Source organism: Gossypium hirsutum, chromosome D12, assembly GCF_007990345.1.
Source record: "Gossypium hirsutum isolate 1008001.06 chromosome D12, Gossypium_hirsutum_v2.1, whole genome shotgun sequence".
In the NCBI taxonomy this organism is placed as follows: domain Eukaryota; kingdom Viridiplantae; phylum Streptophyta; class Magnoliopsida; order Malvales; family Malvaceae; genus Gossypium; species Gossypium hirsutum.
This window is the reverse complement of record NC_053448.1, coordinates 11,156,744-11,176,326: the sequence shown is the minus strand read 5'-3', so window position 1 is coordinate 11,176,326 and position 19,583 is coordinate 11,156,744. Positions and strand designations below refer to the sequence as shown.

The 19,583-nt window shown below is 34.6% G+C and overlaps 2 pseudogenes; one reads left to right on the top strand and one right to left on the bottom strand.

Moving 5' to 3' along the window:
* Positions 1 to 221: 221 nt before the first annotated feature.
* On the top strand, positions 222 to 1,287 carry LOC121224517 (mitogen-activated protein kinase 7-like; annotated as a pseudogene).
* Positions 1,288 to 3,973: 2,686 nt separating this feature from the next.
* LOC121224676 (uncharacterized) lies at positions 3,974 to 9,711 on the bottom strand (annotated as a pseudogene).
* Between the last annotated feature and the right edge of the window lie 9,872 nt (positions 9,712 to 19,583).

Here is a 19,583-nt window from a genome sequence, read left to right as displayed (position 1 = left end):
AAATAAAAGGGTAGCAGAAAAGGTTGGGTTTCCTGATTTTCATTATAGGGAAAAAGTGAAAATCAAAACAAAGAAGCGGAAGCGGCAAGTAAGAATTGATTCCAAACCCTTTTTTTTCTTTTTAACCTTTTGGGTTACATTTAAGTTTTTTCTTTTTCTTTTTTGTTAATGGTGATTTTGGTGATGTGGGAATTTCAGAGGAATGGCAATGCCGGTGGAGCCACCGAATGGGTGAAAGCCAATGGGGAAGCATTACTATACAATGTGGCAAACCCTATTCGAGGTTGACACAAAGTATGTTCCAATCAAGCCAATAGGAAGAGGATCATACGGTATTGTATGCTCATCAATCAACAGGGAAACCAATGAGAAAGTGGCTAAAAGAAGATCAGCAATGTTCCTGAATCACGTTGATGCGTTGAGAACTTTGAGGGAGTTGAAACTTCTCAGACAAATTCGACATGACAACGTGGTTGCTTTGAAAGATTTTATGATGCCAACTCAGAGAACCAGTTTTAAGGATGTTTACTTGGTTTATGAGCTTATGGACACGATTTGCTTCAGATTATCAAGTCTTCTCAGCCACTTTCTAATGATCATTGCAAGTATTTCTTTTCAGGTACTGGGAAATTTTCCTTTGCTTTCAAATGTGTTCATCAGCTTGTAACTAACCTTTGGTGTTATATTATAGCTACTACGAGGGCTGAAGTACCTTCACTCGGCAAACATCCTGCATCGAGACTTGAAGCCAGGGAACCTTCTCATCAATGCTAACTGTGACCTCAAGATATGTGATTTTGGGTTGGCTCGAACCAGCAGAGCAATGAACAATTCATGACAGAGTACGTTCACCCGTTGTACGCTCACCACGAACTCTTACTCTGTTGCGACAATTATGGCACCTCCATTGATGTTTGGTCAGTAGGATGCATCTTTGCGGAGATTCTTGGTCGGAGACCTATCTTCCCCGAACAGGATGCCTCAACCAGCTTAATCTAATATTGGGTCCTCGAAGTCCAGCAGGAGCTGATCTTCAGTTTGATAACCCAAAGCCAAAGGTAATGATCACTTCCTTCTCTACGGCACATTTGTCTCGTATACCCTCCAAAGCCGATCCTTAGCCATAGAATTGTTGCAAAGGATGCTTATTTCGGACCCGTCCAAGAGAATTACTGTCACAGAAGCACTCCAACATCCTTACATGGCAAACTATATGATCCAAGGTGCAATCCACCAGCCCGAGTCCCGATTAATCTCGACATTGATGAAAACATGGAGAAGAAATGATTAGGGGATGAAGTGAGTGAGATGCTTCACTACCACCAGAGGCTGATCAAAAAGTGCTACACCACATTGGTTAGCTTTGCTTACAGAAACAGTATTGGTATTGGTATAGAGAATTTACTACCTGAGCTTACCAATTGAGCAAAACATTTGTCTTTAACCCTTGTAATTATTCGGGTTTGAAATAAAAATAAATCCCGGGTTGAAACATTTCTGGATTTTACTTTCCTGTTCAAGCATTAAGGCTTAATCAAGTTAACACAGCTTTAAACCCTGGTTAGTCAAAACCATATTGGGCCTGAAGTTCCTTCAATATATCACTTAATCATAGCTGCCCCACATTTAGTCTAAAAAAGTAAAATAAACAATGTTCAATTTGCAGCAACTAGGAACCTTCGGGGCAATGCATGTGTTTGAAAGGATTCTAAATCAAATATCTGCTGTTGTGTGAACTACTTAATAATATTATATTTCCCTCTGGAAAAATCAATTGTCAGTTCAAAGTCTAAACCAGCCACCAGCCAACAATTCAACATTGTTAAAGAAAATAATGTTGTGGTACATTGATCCAGATTTTGATCTTAAAATAATTAAATAAATAAGGAATTAAGAATGAAGAAAGAATTACATATATTGCTACTGACACAGTAAACAAAAGATAGTTAAAGAATCTTAAATATAAAATTGTTTGAGAGCGCCATAATCACCCTGGTCTTTGCAGGAGCCACATGCTTTAAACCAGACCAGCCATGAGCTTGAAATTTAAGAATAATAATGGCAAACATAAAACACTAGTGCCTGCATTTTTTTATGGGGACCAATCTTCAGAAATCCGACATGAATCATGTACTTGTACGGCTTATATAGAGACTCCGTGAAAACATGTCCTTTTCCCAGGAAGCACTATGGTTACTCACCATTCTTGAATAGCTGTTAGAACACAACATAAATGCAATCCTGAAATGAAGATTTACTGCAACCGCAAGCTAGCAAAGAAACACGTCTTAAGCCGACAGAAGTAGAAAAAAAAAAAAAACCCTTAACAACATACACTGGTGTAGCCATTCATGTTTACAGTGTAACAGCAAGCTTGCCAACATCAATTTTGCAACTGCTACTTGCTAATAAAAAGACCATACTTTCAACTTCTATTTTTATCTTTTTAAATTTCCAGTGGGCATTTTCCTGTCTATAAAATTCAAATAAAATACTTCATCAACCTCTTTACTTCTCATCTCATCTTGATTTCCCTTTTAGCTTTTAACAAACTCCTTTCTTTCTCTAGATCTCTCGTCCTTCCATCTCTGGTTTCTTTTATCTACATTAATATAATCAATATCCATAGTTCTTTCCTGTTTTTCCCTTATTTGGTGTTTTTGATATGCTCAACAATCTTTCCCTGATGTTTGAGGATCATGTCTCCCGTACTCAGTGAAAATCCTCCTTTCTGGTTTATGATTAAACTCTACTCTGAGCGCAGGACCCATCTGTTCAATCTTTCTCTGTTGTTTTCCTTACTGGTTCTACGTTTTTCATGAACTCTCTTCTCTCTCCTCTCTCTCTCTCTCTCTCTCTGATTGTAACCCCATAGCCCGCTCTTTTCTCAAGCTTTTCTTCACCATTTTTCATAAATAATTCCATATCTGAGTTTCTTTGCATAATAAATTTCTGGGTTCTAGGCCAGTTATTGTTCTTCTGTTTTTTGTTATAATTGTTGTTGTTACTTATGTCTACTTCAAGCATTGGAGCATCCTCAGGTTCAAGCACGCTGAGAAGCTCGAGTTCATCGGAGGATTTTCAGCCGATTTTGGATGGAAAGGAAGCGCAAGAGAATGCTATCCAATAGGGAATCTGCACGTCCGCTCTCGATGCGTAAACAAAGCACCTGATATCTGATGGCCCAAGTTTCTGATCTCACCAACCACAATAACCAATCCTCACAAGCATCAATGTCACCACGCAGCTTTACTCCAACGTTGAGCGAGAAACTTGGTTCTTAGAGCTCAGATATGGAGCTCAGCAACAGTTGCAATCTCTCAATGAAATCATTCATTCATAAAACTCAGCAATGGGTTCTCCAAATGACACTAACTTTGACCAGCCGGCCTACTGTCATCCTTATCATCAGCTCAAGATGATAGTTTATATCTGGATTTTTCCAAACCATCAACCCTTATGCCTCTGCTGACATGATGATGTATTGATTGATTAATCAGGTCTTTGCAGTGTACCCTGGCTTCTGGTTGTTCATTAATGTTGCTCTTTTTATCTTTTACTGGTGTTTTCAAATGCCCGAGTTTTTTTCTTTTATTTCCTCGTTTTACTTGTATTATTTATGTGTATTAGAAATTCAAATTGCAACGCAGATGCATTTTCAGTTACACCGCGTTTATTATTATTATGAATGTAATAAATACCACCACAATCAATTAAGATGATCGAAATTGAAAAAAATAATCGAGACTTCACAAAATTTATGGTAAAACTTTCTTTAAACTTCAAACAAGTTACATGATCCACCTCCATTCTCAATCCAAATCTGCATAACATAAATCATACAAAGTCGAGAACTATAAGCCTAAAATCTTCGATCTCTTGGAATTCCAGAGTGTTGTAACTTCTATACAGCCATCTTTCACTCAACTGTCGGGTGATCTTTGTAGTCAAGACTATAAATGAACCTGCTTTTTCACCGTGGACCAGATGAAGCACGAGGTTACCCTTCATTGATTTAAGTGTTGAGTGACAAAGAGTACTCCCATCACAAGTAAAAGGCAACCACCAGTGTGCTGAAAAAGAGGGCACCGGGTTGTCGTGTCTGGACAAAACCATATACTCCACTTGAGGTTACGAGAATAAGGTCAGTGAGCCCATCATTCGAGAAGTCCTCGCAATCAGGGCATGGGAGGGCGGAGCAGGAAGATCGATTGATGTTAATACACTTCCTCCAGGAGAAATAATTACACCTGTTGGTCTCCAGCAGCAAGGATCATTTGCTGATTGTCATGCACACGCAATGAGATCGACTTGAATGTTGGAACCACCATACCGCCTTCCATCATCCCTGAAGGTGAAGGAAGATTTGACCACGTAGCATCTGTCAGGAGCTGCCATTGCCAAACAGCATCAGTCCATGCAAGCCAGGAGAGTATGCATTACCTGCGAGGATTAATGCATTCTAAGTTCCCAAATCTTCAGCTTACATAAAAATCTAACAAAATAAAACAATACATGAATTACTGAACCCGGTAGTTGCAAGATTGCACAATACCAGCCAAGGAGCTTGTGCAACTACGTCAGCTTCACAGAGGAGTGGCTACTAGGGGGGGAAGTTTCACATGAAAGAGTTACCTATAGAGTGTGTCCATCTCTATTACACGGAATGCTTACATCTATCAGGAAAGAAGGGAGAGGAATAACAGGATATACGGCAGGTTACTGGAATCCTCTGTCAAGATCTTGCATATATTAAGGAGGCTATCAAAATAAGACTAGCAAGGACAATCAAAGCAAACTTCCTGTAAATAGGAGTCTTTGTATAACTTGGGGATTAAATGGCTCTGCCTTCTTTCCATTTTTTCTTTTTTCTTTTTTCTTTTTTTTGTATGATTCATTGTCCTCTAGCTAATGGGCTAGAAAAGTTTGACCTACCAGTTAACTGCTCCTTCGGATGATAAATTTGCTTTCTCATCCAAAAACACAGTAGTAAAGGTATCACTCATTCCATGTTCACACATAACATGAATAAGGACAGATCTGCTAATAAAGTACTTAACTAGATATTCCAAAAACCCAAATCTAGGAAGGCATTTTTATAAACTTCAAATCTATAGGTCAAATAAATGAAAAAAGATATTGTTCTTTTTCTTTTAGAAAAGAATTCAGAACTCAAATGCATGCATCTTCAATCCAATGCCATGGAGCTACAAAAACATTAGACATAGAACAGCAGCATACCTCCTCGATTTGTCAAGAAAATAACATCACATGGCTCCCTTACGATGCCTATGTCCATCACTTCTGGGGATCAGAATGGGTGTTGCAACTTCTAAAGAAGCAACATGACTACTTCGACCAAAACCTCTGTAGAACTCTCCATGCTGGAATAAATTGAAAGGGGAATGATACATATTGAAGCATTAAATAGTTGTTCTCGAACTGGTACTCCAGAGGTTGCCACAGCCCAACAAGGTCGCAGCACCTCCATTGATCCACTAATACAGTCTGCTCAGCACCATTTCCACCAACAGCCTGAGGAGAACAAATATAAGTGGTCACTTCAGAAGTAGTTAGAACATTTGTACTAATGGAGTCATTTTTAAATATGAGATGCACAACAAAAACAATTTGGTACAAGGTAATATAATAAAATAAAAGAGAAGCCCGCACCTGGACATGATCCAGGACTCCATCTCCATTGATATCAGCATGAAGGCCTCTTCTTGAAGATGAAGCTGATGAAATCAATAAATATTATCCGTCAATTCAGTATAGCAATATACAATCTTGACATATAGCATGAATACATTGTATTTAAAGCTAACAGTAGGTCCATTTGACAATTGCAATGCATATTTCATGAGGGAAGAAAAATATATAACTAAAGCTGAAAATTAGATCAAGAAAAGATTTTCGATAAAAAAAAAAAAAAAACAGGGCTGACTTTCAAGTTACAAAAGTAGCATTTCATATTAACAGACAGTGAAAGAAATTTAGACACAAATTAGTTCAGCCATTCTCACAAAGCATTATATTTAAAAGTACATAGTGAGAGTCAACAGTCACCTTGCATACAGTTCGACCAGATGCCAAATGAACAGCTTCTATCCCTTCCTTTTGATGGGCCACAACAACGTTAGGAACCCACCAGAGCTGGGTGTAGTTTGTTATGGTTGGAATATAAGCCATTGGCTGCAACAAAAAAGTAAAGAAGAAAATTATAGGCATTTATAAGATAAATTCCATAGACTGTTTCCTTCGTGAATCAGGGAAAAAACTAATCATTAAAAACATACACGGTAAACATATCTTGCAAGGAAAATTCAGTTTGGAATATATCTGGAAATCACAAAAGAGAAACTGACAAGATAATGAAACTGAGAGGTCATACAATATAAGCAATATCCTTCAGTAAATAAGTTTGTCACAGGGTCGGGTCTCCTAGTGTACAAGACCAACTAAGTGGAGCAGCAAAAGGCGGCAATTAGATGCATCGAAGTCATAGAAAAGTCGCAACAAAGGAGAACATACAGTTATAAGAAAAGAGGTGCATATGAGGTGTCATTCCAATGAACTACAAGATACATTTCATCACAGCTAAAATGAAACCAGCCAAATAACTGAAAAACCTTCATGTCCATAGTCTCCTCTAAACTTCTGAATGAATGTTTGACAGAAGTACGCATATCCCATTGAAAAACTTACCTTCTTAGATTTTGCTGAACCGGCATACTTGGCAGCTTTCCAATCAAGTTTGATATTTTTTTGAATCATCCTTCCCTGGAGGATGGTGTTCCTCAGGCTTATGAAAAGGATATGTTGTTGACTTTCCAGGTACTCTTTTCAATGTTTTCCTCTTATGTCGCTTGAAATGTGACAACTTCAACAATGTATCTTCTCTCCTATCCTAGAGAAAAAAGATAGATGTAACATGAATCCCTCACATTCTTGAGTATGAAAAGAACAGAGTTCATAATTAGCATGTACTAATAATAGCTTACCCAATGATGTGGCATAACTCCAAGGATTGATTCTCTAAATTCCCTGCATTCAAACTACAGTTCACATGTCTAAGAGATTCTATACTTGGGATTGATTCAACTAGATTGGAAAAAAATCAAAATATTATCGCATTGGGAATCATCTAGATAGGGGAAATGCTTTAAAAGAAATAAACATACCAACGCAATTAGACAAATAACCACAACTTAGATTAGTTAAAAGTTACAGAAAACTAGAAACATGAGAGAACAAGTGTGCTTTAATAGCAGGTGAAATGAGACTCGTATTTGACTGAAAATTTGACTCACAAAACAAAGATGAATGTAACCAGGAAAACAGATGTGAAGCTAGAAAAAAACCAGCTGCCTATGATTTTTACTTGAATTATGACGAGTCAATTAACAAATAAGATTCAGCTACTAGTATCTTTTTTCCCCAAAGCACTTAAAGTTTATAACCTCCTTCAGAGATATATAATAATCCAAATGGCCTTAAAGCATACCTCACCAGGTTGACGAGTGTTCAGAGCATGCACATCAAGCTTGTAGTTATGTTGTGGAATTAGCTGTGATGAATCTGAAGAATGTTCTTCAATATTCTAAACCAAAAAATAAAATGATTATATCAGCATGTAGCGAAGGAGAAGATAGCTGATAAAGGTACCAAACTTGCAAATAAGGTGACAGCAACTATAAAGCAGCACTTATATTCTCCAAAAGCTTAACATTTGGTGAAAGATATGCAGAACTGCAAAGAGAACAACAGAAAATAATGATGAAAATTTTAAAAAATATTTCTGAAAATAAAGAAGCATACCTCGTTCTTCCTAGACCATTGAAGTCCACCTTTTCGTCCATCAAATGCATAAAAAGCAAAATGACGTAAATTCACAGTTCCAGAGTTTTCAGAAGCCTATATAGGATACAATGTATCAGTATTCAGATCATGAAACTAGGAGTGACATCCACTTATTTCTAATGCTGCGGATTTTGTGCATAGAAGTGCAGGAACATCAAGGAGCTCAAATAGAGAGAATAATAGAAATCATTTTGAACTTTGACAGGTTCAAATGGTTAATGCCAGAATGACAACTTCTAGGTATTTGACAGACAAGTTTAAAAAGACTAAAGTAACAAAAAGAAAAAAAATGGAACATAACAGAAGGAAGCACTCAAGAAAGTGTGTGAAATGGGGGGCTGTTCAGCAGCAGACTTAACATGCCTGGGTTTTACTAAATCTCTTTGCATAAACATGGGAATACCAACATAAATAATAATAAGCAAGCAGATGTTTAACATCGATGGACAATGATACATCCATACCTCCTTTTCATTTGCACTTCTTCTATGCTGCTCGGCACTTCGTTCTGCCATCCCAATTTCTTCAAAAGGATCTAGGTATAACTGATAATGTTAAGGAAACTTGTTAATTAACCGAAGATAAGTAACATAAAGAAAACCACTTCACAAACCATATATCCAAGTCTTGGTAATATTAAACACTGCAATGCTAAAAAGTTATTAAAAAATCAGTTCCTATGTAATCTGAATCTAATAGTTTTAAGAACCCAGACTTGGTGAACAGAAATGTACAGCAAGATTTTAAGCTTATAACTGGAGAAGGGACACTACAACGACGACGATGACGACAAAAACAACAACAAAAGCTTAGCTTAACATACATGGGGCTGCATTTCCATCCTCCCACCAACAATGACTAAACCTGAATCCCCGTGCTTCAAGGTGTAATTACTTATCGAAATTGCAATCTCTCTATGGTGCGCATTATGTGGAAAATCCTCCTGAATGCCACAAAAACCCAAGCCTATCAGGAAAACACTATTTGAGAACAAGTTACAGAATAGATCAAATACAAAACCCCAAGTACACAAACCTGCAAATTATTCTCCCATAACTTTGTGAGATTATGGTCAAAACACATAACAGACCAACCCGAAGTAACAACAACCAGGACCTGTTTCTGAGGTTGCCCAGACTTATAAATTCGATCTATAACACCGGTGGCCATGGCTACGGGACGTCTACCAGAAGCAACCCTGATCTTATCAGGCAACAAAGACACCTCTGCCAGCAAAGGCGCTTCACTGAATCCTTCATCAACACGCCGTGCGTGTGGCTCTAATACCTAGTAGGTTCCGAATTCAATCAAATTCATAATTTAGAAAAAAAATAGTTTTTCTTGCCACACAAATAAATTGATTAATTCTACAAAGAATTGAATAACCTGAATTTTGGCATCGTGAGTGGCGACGAGGATTTCCTTTTTCCGTCGCCATTCAGATCGGCAACGAGAGGCGGGGGGAGACGTTCAGCTTCGTATTTGATCGGGTATTCATCGGATAAATGATACCACGCTTCTCTAAACGAAAAATCTCCCTCGTGCTACACAAAACAAAGAAGGAAGTAAAAAATGGATATAGAAGGGAATTAAAAAGCCCATGTGTTTCTAGGGTTTATGGTTCGTGAGATGAATAGAAGTGAAGAAACAGGAAATAAACGAACCTGAAGAGAGAAGAATATGGCGAAAGCAGAGAGCATAAGAATAGCTAAATCTCGTTTCCTCATGGGGGCTCTGAGAGTTGGAGTCGCAGCTGGATTGAAGGATCAATGTCTGACTGGGGTCAGCTCAGCAAATCAGATGTAATTGTAAAACACTGGAAGTGGAAAAAAACGTCGGGCGGTTCATGTTTCAACTGACATAGGAAAACAAAGCATGGACTGGATCAGATCTTCGAGTTAGGGCCGAAAAGGAAACATGTCGGGTAAGAAATGGGTTCAAGCCCATAGAAACATTAAGGGCCACAAAAAGGGTAAATTTATTTTGGTTAAACAACAGCATTAGTCACCCAACTATTAATGTGTTTCTGTTTTTGTCACCAAACTACAAAAATTTTCAATTTTGTCACTAACATTTTTTTATTGTTTTTGTTATTGTCACCCTCAGTTAAATTGTTAATAGAAATAATGGCGTGACATCGTTTAACACTTAGCCACCGACACTTATACATTCTATTAGTTTGGTTTTGATTCTAAATAATCCAACAAATTTGATTCTTTATATTTACAAATTCTATCAATTTGGTCTTCAAACACGTCTTTATCATAAATTGAAATTATAAATCAAATTTACAACTTTGACTATGCACTTTTTTATAAATAAATTTATTATACTATATTAAAATGTATAATATAATATTTCCTCGATATATATAAATAATATAATATTAATCTTTTACTATATATTTTGGTTGGTTATATATGAGTGCAATGAACATTTGAGCCCTTTTATTTTTGAATTTTTTTTACTGAAATTTTAGAGTCCAAGAAAAGTGAACTTCTTAACTTGTAACACTTATATAGCAAAGCTAAAAATAGTTTAACCAATTGAAATTATTTTTAGTTAAGTCTAATTTTATTGAACTATTTTCAAACTATTTTAAATTAATTTAATCAACTTGCCTTTACTATATTTAGCCACTGAAACTCCTATAAATACAGCCTCCATGATTTTATGTTGCATGAATTCGTTTATTATTATTAAAAAATAGTGACCTTAAATTGAAGTTTAATAAAATTCTTAATATAGTAATAATGTGAATTTACTATGGACTTGATTAGATTTACCTTTAATATAGGTTGAACTAGACCTTGAGTTATATATATATACTACAATAAGAATTTCTTGTTTACCATGTTATTGTATTTGATTGAATATGCAAGTTGAATTTATTTTTAAATGTGATTTATGCTGAATATATGGTTACAAGCCCAAAATAAATTTTGAGAAAAGAAGGAAAAAAAGAAATTATTTCGTGTGGAAAATCCATAGTTGTTGTTAGAAAGAAGTGTGATAGTGGGAAAGTCTATGTCTAGGACCTAAATGTGCTATGGGTTATTTTTCTAAGATGGAAAAAGGGTCTATTTATAAGTTAAATTTGTAGGTCAAATAATATTAAAATAACCTACACTAATCAGAATTTAAGTGGGAACTAAATGCAGAGTTTAACTAGGAGAAAAAAAGCTGAAAAATACGATGCATAACTTTACAAATTTCCACATTGACTCATATTTCCACAACGCCCTCTTTACTAAAGTCGGCCACGGGCTTATCTCGAACTATGCAATATATTAACTGAGTCGAAGCAGTGATTAGAAGCTGGAAGTCTTCTAGTCTTCTTCTTGTTCACTACCAAATCAAAATTGACCCTGGTTTGATTTCCACGAACACAATGCATTATCTTTTCAAAACCTACATTTAAAAGAGAACCTCTCTTATACGAAACAATCATATCTTTTTCCCTCTTATGACCAAGTTATCTCCGCTTCAAATGAGTCGACTTCGACTCCTTAACAAACAAGGGACGTCTTATTTCACCAGTCACCATTGATTCTTCCAAAACATAAAGATTGTCAATCATTTTACCTTTCATCAAAACAAGAACCCACGGGATACCTTAATGTCGCTTGACTCGATGTTAATTTTACAACCCTTCAAGTTTGAAATTCCTAAAGAGATGAGATTTTTCTTTAAGTCAAGCAAATATCTGACATCTAACAGTGTCCTAATTGTCTCATCGTGCATCCTGATCTTAACAATACCAATATCGGTTACCTTGCTGGGTGAACCATTCCCAATACGTACAACTCCACCTTCAACTGAATTGTATGTGAAAAACCAGTCCCTGTTGGGACACATGTGGAAAGAATACCCCGAATCCAAGATCTACTCGGATGTAAACTTAGAGCTTTTACTTGTTGACACCAATAAGAAATCATCACCCTTGTCATTGGCCAAATTAGCACCAGCTAAATCTTCCTCGTTGCTTTCAGCAACTTTTTTATTTCGCAGTTTGTAACAATTTGCCTTGACATAATTTAACTTCTTACAATAGCGACATCTTTTGTCTCATTTCCTTGATGCTACCAAAATCGAGGCTTGCCTATCTGACTTGCTATCCGAACCAAACTCATTGTCAAGTTTGCCTTTGCTCAATAGATGACCCTTCACATCCTCGAATGAGAAATTATCTATCAAAAATCAAGGTCTCCCTGAAAGACTTGTACGAAGGGGGTGAAGAGCACAATAATAGCATAGCCTGATTTTCATCGTCAACCTGAACCTTAACATTTTTTAAATCATTCAAAAGAGTAATAAATTGACTGATGTAACCTCTAAGGTGTTCACTTTCATCCATGTGGAACGTGTATAAACATTGTTTCAACACCAATCGATTAGCCATAAACTTTGTCGCGTGAAAGGTTTCTAACCTTTTCCATAAGATGAATGTCATTTTCTCCATCAAAACCTCCTTCTCAAGATTACTCTAAATCAAAATTGTCGTAATTCGAAACTTGCCACAAATTGAAATTTGTGATGGCATCAAACTTATCAATATCAAATTAGCACCAGCTAAATCTTCCTCGTTACTCTCAGCAACCCTTTTATTTTGCAGTTTGTTACAATTTTCCTTGATATGATCTAACTTCTTTCAATAACGACATCTCTTGTCTCGTTTCCTTGATGCTACCAAAACCGAGGCTAGCCTATCTGACTTGCTATTTTAACCAAACTCGTTGTCAAGTTTGTCTTTACTCAACAGATGACCCTTCACATCAAGACCTACTCTTTGGCTAGGCCACCCAGCTTGACCCGAAGGCTCGCCCGAAGAGTAGGAGGGTTTAGGCAAAAATATAAGCTCGAAAAATGGGCTTGGGAAAAAAAGACATTTTTTGCCTGAGCCCGACCTGAATTCACTAAATGCCAAAAAAATTACTGTTTTTTATTTATTTTATTGATATTTTATTGTTGTTTTCTCCCTATTTTGCTACCATTTCACCATTATATTGCTACTATTTTGTTATTATTGTTTGGACATTGTATAACACTTGTTTTATTGTTAATTTTGGTATTATTTTAGAGACATTTTCTTGTTAAGTTGCATCTATCTTAGTATTATTTAAGTATACATATTTTTTAAAATTTATTTTCAATTTGTTCAAAAATATTTATTTTAATGTTTTTAGTATTTTTGATGTATTATATATATTTAAAAGTTATGTAAAAAAATAATATAATATAAAAAAATTTAATATGGGCGGGTCAGGCCCAGGTTTTAGCATTTTTATCCGGGCCAGGCTTGAGCAAATTTTTAGGCCCATTTTTCAGATCAGGTTGGGCCTAGAAAGCGGACCTTACATTTTGCTTGGGCCTGGCCCAAACCCGGCCCATGATCACCTCTATTCACATCCTCGAATGAGAAATTATCTATGTCATAAATCAAGTCTCCTTGAAAGACTTGTATGAAGGGGGTAAAGAGCACAATAATAGCATAGCCTGATCTTTATCATCAATCTAAACCTCAACATTTTTTAAATCATTCAAAAAGTAATAAATTGACTGATGTGACCTCTAATGTGCTCACTTTCATCCATGTGGAACGTGTATAGACATTGTTTCAATACCAATTGGTTAGCCAGAGACTTTGTGGCGTGAAGGGTTTCTAACTTTTTCCATAAGATGAATGTCATTTTCTCCATCAAAACCTCATTCTCAAGATTGCGCTAAATCAGAATCGTAACTTGCCATAGATTAAAATTTGTGATGCCGTCAAACTTATCAATATCAAACTTATTGTTGCCATCTCTGAATGGGTTGATTACGGAAATTGAACTAACTCTGATACCGATTTGTTAGGGATAAACTCGGTTAAGAAACGAACAAGTAAAATAACGAAGAAATTAAAAAATTGAACATAAATATTTTATGTGGAAAACCCCTCCGAAGAAGAAAAAAATTCATGGGAAAAGATAATTTCACTAAAACAACAAAAACAAATAGTACAAAATATAGAGATAAAATAAACCCCGAAACTCAAAAATAAGAACCCTCAAAACATAAACACAAAATTCTCTGAAAGCTTGAAAAGCTAATACCCAATTGTGTTATGGGTTATTTTTCTAGGGTGGAAAAAAAGCCTATTTATAGGCTAAATTTGTAGGTTAAATAATATAAAAATAACCTACACTAATCAGAGTTTAATTGGGAGAAGAAAAGCAAAAAAATACGAGGCATAACTGTAATGACCCAAATTTAAGGTTAACGGAATAGTGGTTTCGAGACCACAAATCCGATGAGGAAAAAATTATTTTTATTATATTTCTATGGCCTACAATTTCACGGAAAGATTTTGTGAAAAATTTAGTTCAAAAATTTTAACGTTTGGGCACTCAATTTAGTCAAAAGGACTAAATTGTAAAAAGTGCAAAAGTTGAGTTCTATATGTTAGAGGTGTTCAATTGTTATGAAATTTTAAATTGGAGGTCTTTATATGGTAATTAGACAACTGGTTAAGTTGGTGGACAAAAATGGACATGGTTAGGCATGTTTCCAAAGTTTTTCATTAAGGGCATTTTAGTCATTTAGTTATTAAAATGAATTAAAAACAAAATTAAAAGCCAATTTTTGGTCATCTTCTTCATTAGGCCGAATTTAGCAAGGGTAGAAGCCATAGTTAGGGTTTTCAAGCTTCCAAGCTCCATAGTAAGTGATCCCAAGCCCCGTTTTTAATACTCTTTACGTTTTTAAGACCCCGGTAGCTTAATTTAGCCTATTCTAGCAATAATTTAAACTAGGGTTCATATTTGGAAAAATACCCATAGGTGAAATGTGTTTATTTTGATGTTTTATGGTGGAATATGAAGCTAGAAATTATGTTAAACAACTTTTGCTAAGCGATTTTAAGTGAAAACGAGTAAGTTGACATAATCGGTAAAAATACCTAATGTTTATAAGTAAGTGTTAGAGTGGGAATTTGATGTTGCCATAGAAGGAAAAAATGTTCAGCATGTCATAAAACATAAGAATATGAGATGAAGTTTAATTTCCGAGCCTTGGGGAAAAATGTAATTATGTAAAAGTTTAGAGGCAAAATCGTAATTTTACCAAAGTTAGAGTCGAGGGCTATTTTGATAAATGTGAGTATTAAATGAGTTAAATTTGCTATTTTAGATCAAGAAGAACGAAACTCAAGGTTAGACGAAGGAAAGAATAAAGTTGAAGGCTAAGTTGGTGAATTTGGCTATATTTTGTACCGAGATAAGTTTATGGTAAATAAATATAATATTTCAATAATTATTATTAATATTGTTATTTTCCAGCAATTATGCATTTATTTTATGAATTTATTTAATGTTAACTCAAGTATGAGATGACAGAGAATTGGTGTTAAAAAGCCCCGTTGAAACATGAGGAATGTATCGGATACAAATGTCATGACATTTGGGTAAAGAGGTACCATGTAAGACCATGTCTGGGACATGGCGTTGGCACCGAGATGAGAGGTACCATGTAAGACCATGTCTGGGACATGGCGTTGGCACCGAGATGAGAGGTCCCTCGTAAGACCATGTCTGGGACATGACATGGACACCGATATGAGAACATCCCATGTAAGACCATGTCTGGGACATGGCTTTGGCATGTTAATATCAGAAAAGACCCAAGTATCCTTATTATTCCAACGTGGCTCAACGGGCTAGTAAACGAATCATGTTAATGAAAGTTCATTTAAAAGCATAAATGGCAAGCTCAGATGAGTTATAAGAGTTAAGAACTTACTATATAATTAATTGATACTCAATGTTTCAGCAAGAGAAGAATAAGTTACGATCATGAGTTAACTAAGTAAACCAATAAGAGAACGAGAATGAGATTAAATAAAGAGTAAACTAGAGATATTGACATTTGAGTTTAATTATGTGTTAAATGTTGTTATTTATTTGCTAGTAAACTTACTAAGCTTTATGCTTACTTCTTTTATTTTTCTTTCTCTTATAGTATTGTAAAACTACTTTCGGGAACTTAAAGACGTCGGAGATCGTCCATACTATCAACAACAACAACTCGGTATTTTATAATGAACCATGTTTGGGTTATGGCATGTATAGGGACTTAGTTATTTTGAATGTTTGTATTTATGATTTTGATAAAGAATGATATGTAAGTATTTGATGATGAATGGTTGTTAAAATGGCTAGGTATGAAGGTGTTTGTTGTTACAAATGTTTAGGTGATAAATCATGCATAGAAATCATGAAAGAGTAAAATTTGCAAAGAAACAGATTTCAAGCAGCAACAGTGATGTGACTTTGAAAAATCACCTAGAATAGTATAAATTAATTAGAAGTTGAATGATATATATAATTAAAGCTTATTGAGTATACTTTCATATAAAAATAATGGTGTAGCAAAATGAATTTTATATTTTAAGATATGTGAATTTTAGTAAGATAGGGTCAGAACTGTTTTTGGAGTCCCCTGTTCTGAGTTTATAAAATAATTATAAATTGTACAAAAATGGTTATGAGTTTTAGTTTATATGTATAGATTTCTTATTGAGTCTATTTTCTGTAGAAACAAGTGAGAACACCATATGAAAATCCTACAATGAGAAAGCTTATTTTTAGTGACAAGAGGTCAAGATAGTCGAGTGGTGAAACAAGGGAGAATTTAACTAATAAACTGTACTAATTGGCTGAACCAAAAATTCTAAAAAATTTATGGTAAGAAGATATATGAGTCTAGTTTCAGGGAAAATTTACGGATTTAAATTTCAAATTCCGTAGCTCGAGTTATAACTAAATTAGTAACTACTGCGCAGGTGGACAACTTTGTTGTGAATAGTGAAATTAATATCAAAAGTAAAATTTTATGCCCCGAATTTTTAAGTTAATTAAAGTAATGCCTCGAGCTCGACTCCGGAAACGGTCTCGGGTAAGGGGTGTTACAATAACTTCACACAAGAACATAACAAAATAACAAAGAAACGAAACAAGATAGATGAAAAGATGAGAAGTGGTGTGTAAAAGTCCTAAGGAGTCTTGGAAACTAGATGAATCCACCCCCTTCAAACGGCTCTAATTTCCTCTCCAAGAAAGAAATCTTGGTAGGAAAAAAGCTTGGATACGATCCCCACAATCTAAAAAGATTGTTAAAACTTTTCTAAAAGAAAAACTTAAGAGAAATTCTTTAAAAGAAAAACTAAAAAAGAATTTTATTAACTCAAAGAGAGAAGTTGCTGAATCGATTATTAATTGTGTACAATAAAGAAGTCTTTATATAGGCTAACTAAGTACATCCAAAGAAAAACTCTCAACTATACTGAAACTCTAATTAACCTAAACAAGAAGTAGTTTTAAACTAAACTTTCTTGTTGACATAAAACTCCAAAATAACTTAAAATACTTAAAAATATATCCAAAATTTGAAATAAATAATAAAATAATAGGACTTAATAAATACAATATTGGGCTCATATATAATAAAATTTAAGCCTAAAAATTGAATCTAATATGATTTAAACTCGAATTAAAAGCCTGAAACTCATAATTTTAGTAATAATCCCGTCCATAAATTTTACTTGTTCAATCTTCACTAAAACAGTCATAACTTGAGCTCTTGAACTCAAAATCTAGTGATACAAATTGCGTTTCAAAGCTAAGAGATAGATCTTCGAATGCTATGAATATCTCAACTTAGAAATGCCTTGATCCCATCCAAAAAGTCATCGCAATTTGACTGAGTTTCCAAACTTGAAAATTGGCAGCTTCAATGAATAGAATTTAATAAATTTCACTCCATCCGTGCATGTATCAATTGTTTACGCAGTTCGATTTTTCCTATGTCTGAAAAGCCTAGTTCAGTGAAATAATCCACTATCTTTCAACCTTATACATAAGGTGATTTAAGTCCTAACACACCTTGATTTAGCAGCCTCACTTTTGTACGTAAAGATCTAGATCACTCCCTTTAAATTTTCGCACCGAAAACTATCAATAATCAAAGTGACACACTTGTTTGCTCAATTAATGCACTCACAATAACAAGTTCCCCTTAAAAAATACTAGCAAAAATAGTATACAATATATTAATAAAGTCCAAGATAATGTAGGGATGTTGGAGATAAGTCTTCAATGCAATACATATCTAATCTCCTTATTTCAAAGAATCTGATTTCTTAATTTGATCCAATTTTCAAAATATGTTGCTTCAAATGAATCATTCTTCATATATGATCTATCATATTTCTACAATATCAACAAGGTTCATTGTCCAACAATTTTGTTCTTAAAAATTATCAACTTCAAATATGTCAGATTATGATGTCTGTCGTAGTGGCCTCAACACATATCACCCGTGCGAAGAAGGTTGAGAAAACATGTTTTACGTAATGACTGCCTTTGGATTTTATATAACTGCATCCGGATGCCTCCGTTCCTAGCTGTTTTGGTAGTAATAACTGCACATAAAACAATGGCCATGCTTGAAGAAGGCAAATGATAGAAGGTTTTGACATGTAAAAAAGAAAATATTATTAATCTAGGTGGTTGTCCTTCTAGAACATCCTTTCTAATTAATGTTGTAATGAAAGCAGAATATGAGAAACATAATTTGCTTATCCAAAAGATTTGTTGCAAAGGAAAAGCATTCAGTCAGCAAGACTAGAATATGCTTGGTTTGGTTAAATCAGAATAAGCATCGCAGGAGTCAAAAGGAAGTGACTACCCTGGGCATATACCTGCCGAAAGGTTAAAAGTAAAAGATCCTCCCACCTTTATTTTTCCTACTTGCTGCTATCCATGGATAACAACGAATTTCAGCTTTGCAAATATCATATAATAAATTACTGTTTTTTTTAAGAAAATAAAAAAAAAGTCGGTGTTAGATAATTAAAACGGACCATGTAAAATTTTAATTTCGCTTCTAAAATTATAAATAAAATATTGTAGATTCAACTCTCTTTCTTTAAATATTAAAACATATACATCTATTTTCCCCCCACTAATATTGAACAAAAATTTGCCTTATAAGTAGGACCCTTTAGCCACTACACGTATCTTTTGGCATTGCCATGCCATGCAAAAAGCCGGTTTCTGTGGTAAGAAATGAAATGTCATTGATATCTTCTAGCTTTAGGGGTTTTTTTTTTCATAAAAGAATATATTTGTTCCATGAGAATAGGGAATATATGGTAAAGATTCATATTTTGGATTTTAAATTTAAATACAATGGCAGATCTTAGGATTAAGTTTTGGGGGACTGATAAACTTTTTTAAAATTTTAGGAGTTTAATGAATTTAAAAAAAAATACGGATCTAATTAAAATTTTTATGAGATAAATGAGAATTTTTAAAAAAATTTAAGAGAGCTTAATTAAAATTTTATGGGAAAATAGAAATTTCCCAAATATTTTTTTGGGGAGGGGGACTAATCCCCTCTTTTAAAACAACCTATTAAATTAAAAAAAATTAATTCCGAAAAACATCCTCAAACTACAATTTATATTCTAGATTTATCACTGAACTTCAAAATTATTTAATTAAATCTTCAAAATATCATTATTATATTAATTAAGTTCATCTCTCAATCTAGCCATCACTTTAGGTGTTTACACAAGGACCTGATTGATACATACAAATACTTCAAGAACTGAATTAGAATATTTTTAAAATTTAAAAACCAATTTAAAACGTGGACTATAGTGGGAGCATATGTGCCAT